General features: G+C 38.3%; 1 pseudogene; it reads right to left on the minus strand.

The window, feature by feature from the left end:
- Positions 1–1,556: 1,556 nt before the first annotated feature.
- LOC139533433 (uncharacterized) lies at positions 1,557–4,402 on the minus strand (annotated as a pseudogene).
- Between the last annotated feature and the right edge of the window lie 1,215 nt (positions 4,403–5,617).

Genomic DNA, 5,617 nt, shown 5'->3' on the forward strand with positions numbered 1-5,617 from the left:
AGAGATCGTTCTAAACTCTTCCAGACTATCTCTATCTAGGGTCACACACACCACATCTTGTCTATGGAATGCCAGCTTTAGGTTTTTATCACCAAGACATTGTCAGCTCAAGCTATCCCTAGCAAAACCCATTAACGTGACCATATGCCCAGACTAACTGCAGGAAGCTAGAGTGGAAACCATCTCTTTACATAAACACATAATTAAACAGAACATAAATGTCCTACTATTTGTTAAGTATATAATCCTTAACTATTAATATCAAACAAATCAGGTAAATATACATTTTTTCTATCACACCCCGTGTGAGGACAATACATAATTTTCAGAATTGTATAAAATGTTATAAAATGTATAAAATGTTTGCATCGGGGTCTTCAGGGTCTTACCCTCAATGTCCAGCTTGGTTCCGTTTACTTGAGTTCCTTCATTGGCTAAAGAGAACCACACAACATTTAGACATTCTGATGGAAGAAAATCTGAAATTCAAATTATAAACATAGTTTTCTACTAATCTTTCTGTTTCTTCATTGACTTTGAATCATGAGATACACACCATCTCCAAAATAGTATTCATTGTACCAGATTATTCTACAATGATATGATCCAACATCAGTATGGGCAACATTCCGTAGGGTCAAATTAAAACTCTAGTTATCCTTATGTAGCTCAAAAGAAGATGTATTTGCAAAATCTCTCTGGAAATGCACCATGTTCCGGTGTGTTTCAGCCATATCCAGGATAGCACTGAGTCTACCATGGAGAAGCCACAGATCACAGAGTCACAGATCCCCCTATGTGCACCGATTCTGTCCTCACAGGCTGTAATATAATGGGATGCATGGTACAATCTGGAACACACAGGAGAGAGGACATAGTTGGTGAGGAAAATATTTGCCCAGGTGAGGACTGGCCATCTGGCATTTCGGCCAAATGCCAGATGTGCTGGTACATTTATTGCCTAGTGTGCCTGTCTAACTTGGGTTTTTTGCAAAATGATAATTATCTGGCTAATAATGGGATCCTCGAGGAAGAAAAATCTGGATTGTCAGAAATGCCAAAGCCCATTTCTGGTCCCAGTCCACCTGTATTTGCCCAAGGTGTAAATCATTCATAGAGAAAGGACTCATGTTTGGCTAATTGATGTAGATGTAAAATTAATTAATTCACATCCTAATTTGCATAAGAGTTACAGTAAAGCCATGTCAATAAGTTGAGCCAAGGTGCAGGACAATGTCAGAGAAATGGACTAGGCAGTCTAGATATGCACACACTGTACTTACTAGTAGGCTTCTTGCCTGACAGTAAGAGAGCAGAAAGTCTATTTTCTCTGATTGGTGGGAGATATATCAAATCACACCTTTCCTGGTAAGTGGGTGAGCAGACTACACTTCTTACAAAGAGAGCATTTATGGTAAATAATATATATGTATATCTATGCAGTATGTGTAGTCAGAGATATTCTCATGATATGCAAGTACCAGGTCTCTCCTAAATATTTGTATATGTGGTTGCAGAGATGTTCTGTAGACAGCGTGTATAAAGAGATGTACAATGTGTATAAATGAATGGTTTATTATGTTAAAAACAGACAATCATACAACAGAAATAGGATTCTCTATTAGATGATTTCTTACAAGCTGTCAAAAGTGATGGCTATTTAAGGCATTACAGGATCATTATATAAATCTAACATATAGACAATGTTCAAATTACAGTTTATTTGTTGTGAGTAAAATGCCATACTAATGTCAGTTACCAAAAGCAGTTTTATTAGGCTACCAATAGTTCTTGGAGTCTTTGTGACAGTGATGATATCGTTCACTGCTTCTGCAAGTGCCTGACATCAGAGTACACTGCATCATCTCTCTGGTCTTCTCTCTCACTCTTCTAGAGGAGGAGGACTTCTTCTTGGGGGTGAAACTGACAGCTGCATAGTTCAACACGTCACTGTCTTGATTCTGAGGGGGGTGGAGCCATGAGGAAATACATTATGATGACAGCATGATCTACTATATAATGTTTCTATTCTCCTGTGGAAGAAAACACTCTACAAAAGACATGACTGTTCAGACTGTACACCCACTACAACGACCTGACAGTCAGTGGAACAGTGACAGAAGTGAACAAAGATGAACAAAGATAAGTAGGTTACATCTAGTACAGTGACCTATTACTTCCAAAAAAGCTTAATAACATAAAAAGCACACAAACTGAATACTAGCTGTAAGGAAAGTTAAATAGCAGTTGTAAAGAAACACTTGTAAAAACTGATAATATACTCTATTTATACATATTGACAAAATTACCTGATTGCCAAAGGACTTTGGGACATCTGTCCTCCCTTGAAAGATTGAAATAGAGGAATGCCAGCAATGAATTTGAAGACAATACATTTTTCTGTTTAGCCTCATGTAATTAGTCAACTATGCTTATAAGTTGGAAATTGAATTGATGTTTGCAGAATGTACATTTTATTGACATGAAACATTAGACTTGATATAAAGTAATACCTCTGCTATCTCTATTCAGAGTATTGCACAGCGCCCAGACCAGTAGAAGGGTCACTATCCCCAGAACGATGTTGGACACCACCAACAACAGAACAGTAGGACTCAGATCAAATGGAGAATCATGCTCTGGAACTGTGGAGAACGTACTGGTATTTTGTATTAATTAACCCTTAGTTGTAAGACCATCAAACAATAAAATAATGCACCAATAATCTAATGGTGGTACAGCTCTATCTTGTTGTGACAAAAGTATGTACTTTTTTTAGGTTAATTCTTATGAATATATCATTGTGTTTATTTACAGATTAAATGGGAATTACCTTCAATATCCATCTTGGTCCCGTTCCCAAACAGTATCTCCCCACATGAGGCCACAGCACAGTAGTAAGTCCCAGCATCAGAGAGGCTGAGGTTCCTCTTGGGGAGGTTGTAGACACAGCTCTGTGTATGAGACCCAGCCTCAGGTCTCTTCTCACACTGATCACTCCTGTCTCCATGGGTGTAAATGATTCCTGGATGGGATTCTCCTGAGCCATGTCTGAACCAATATACACTGTGTTCTCCTACACAGGTCTTAGTGTGTATTGTACAGTTCAGAGTCACAGAGTCTCCTAGCTGGACTGATTCAGAAGCAGGCTGCTGTACAACAGTATCACTGTTCAACTGAGCACCTTTGAAATGAATAAATCATTATTCAATATTACATCCACAAAAATTTCTTTTTTGAATTTACCAGCATTTGTTTTCCTCTTACAACGGATTCTTCTAATACTGAGTATGGTCAAATGCACACAATAATGTGATTATTGTGGATAGTCAGAGTAATATAGTAGTTAGATTAAAATGTTTATATGCTTTGCAAGAAAAACGATGTTCCTAATAATCCTGTTTACATGGACACATCTGAAATCAGGCTGCAGAAAATTGGCAATAAAAATAAAAATGTATACCAGAAGGAGCATGTTCATTTTGGAGAGCATATTTCATTCTGAGTAAGGACAGACAAAGTTTGTAGCTATGTGAAAAAGACTTTTAAGGCGCATACATTCAGTTGTTCCCGAACTGACTTTCCTCGTGCTGAAGGGCTAGACTTTCTCGACTGGTGCTAGCACATGCACAGATCAAATACACCACCGGACCGCCAATTAAGGTCATGACACATCCTAATAATTCTACGGATTTATCCGAAAACCAGGTGTTTTGATCGGCGTATGCTTACTACGATTACGACCGTACGCCGATTAAGATAAGCAGAGTAAGGTGTTTGCATGACTAACACCATACTCAGCCTTCTGCCATAATCAGCTTAATAACAAATTATTAGTGTGCATGTAAACGTACTCGTTGTAAATACTGTGTTATCATTACCTTTAACCATCAAGGCAGTTCCAGGTCCAAACTCTACAAAGTTTAAGTGCAGAAGTCCACAGTAGTATATTCCAATGTCCTCTGGCTTCGTAGCAGATATAGTTAGGTGGCATTTTCCTTTTTCTATCAATACACCAAAACGCCCGTTTCTAAAGTTACCTAAATATTGTACATGTTTGTAAAAGATCTCTGCCTTTGCCACACACTGTAGTTTCTTGCCAGTGGTCATCTTGTACCACACCATGTGATCAACATTACTGGTTACATGGCATTCAACTGTCACGTTGTCCCCCAACTTTGCTGCTAGGAATGGAGCAGGCTGAGAAATCTCAGATGATTTGGTCACATCTGAAACAAAATCAGGTATTTCCATTAAGAAAAAGACAGTATACCAAACACTTACTATTGAACCCAGATTGAAGGTAGACTTTCTTAGGAAATGTGTCACTTACAGGAGTTGCAGAGAAGAAGACAAACTAGGAGCTCAACCATCTTGTCTTCACCCCTAGCTTTTCTGGAGCAGGGGTGATTTGTTAAGTGCATCCTCTACTAAGTCACAGACTCACATATCTTATGTCTGATTGGTCAGATCTAGGTGGCATCTGATTGGTCTGTCAGATTTGTATGTTCAGCTCAACATCTGATTGGCTGCCGAGTAGGTCATATGTGGAACAGGAACAGTCTGTCTATGAAGTTTGAATCAGTGTCACTTTGCAAGAATGGATACAAGAAAATACAACCTGAAAATATGATGTTTGGATCAGAGGGTCACCCATGTTGTGAGTTAGTAAACTCAAACCTACTTAGGGACTTCCCTGTCTTTACTTTGACTTCACAGTTCACCTAGAGGGTAATTTTTTTAACAATTGAATATATCTAAACGTAACATGATGAAAATACACTTAGGTGTAATAACAAACTCATTAAGGAAGCAGTGATTTCTGATCAGAAACCTTTATTCAATTAGCATATTTAAGACATTAGAGAAACAATGAAAGCCTACTCATCGAATATTCGAATACATGTTGCTTTTCTAGGTTACAAGTAGAGCTATTTCCTATTTTATTAGCTATTATTTGCGTCCAAAAAGCAGTTATTTTACCAGTCATCACAAGGCCTTTGAAGTTATCTCTAATGTATATGGATGTGGTTTGCGTTCAATGTGGTGAGGTTCTTCCCATGTCTCACTCCTGCTGAAGGTACCTGACCTCAGAGTACTCTGCATCCTCTCTGCTGGTCTGGGCTCTCTCTCTTCTGGAGGAGGGGATTTTCTTGGTGGTGAAACTCACAGCTGCATAGTTTACCACGTCACTGTCTTGGTTCTGTGTGAGAGAGGTGGAGCCATAACAAGACATTATACTGGTCACATCTACTACATAAACCCTTTTGAGATGGAGAAAAAAGTGATACAACAAATAGTTTACCTGATTGACTGGTGGGGTTGGTGATCTATCAGTTTCATCTTTAAATTAAAAACAAGAAGGAAAACGTATTACATATACAAGCTATCTCACTGAAACAATCAATATGGTTTGGACATCGTAAAAAATTATAGTCGATGAAAAATTCCACAGCAGTATATTACTGTAACTAGTCATATGCAGGAAACATGCAAAACAACAGTAAGCCTGACTACCTTCAGGCCTTTCCTTGCATATCCAACATGTCAGTAGAATGATGACAATCACAAACACAATGTTTGATATGACCAGTGCAAGAGCAGTGGGAGTCAGTGG

Source organism: Salvelinus alpinus, chromosome 11 (genome assembly GCF_045679555.1).
Source record: "Salvelinus alpinus chromosome 11, SLU_Salpinus.1, whole genome shotgun sequence".
Taxonomy (NCBI): Eukaryota; Metazoa; Chordata; class Actinopteri; order Salmoniformes; family Salmonidae; genus Salvelinus; species Salvelinus alpinus.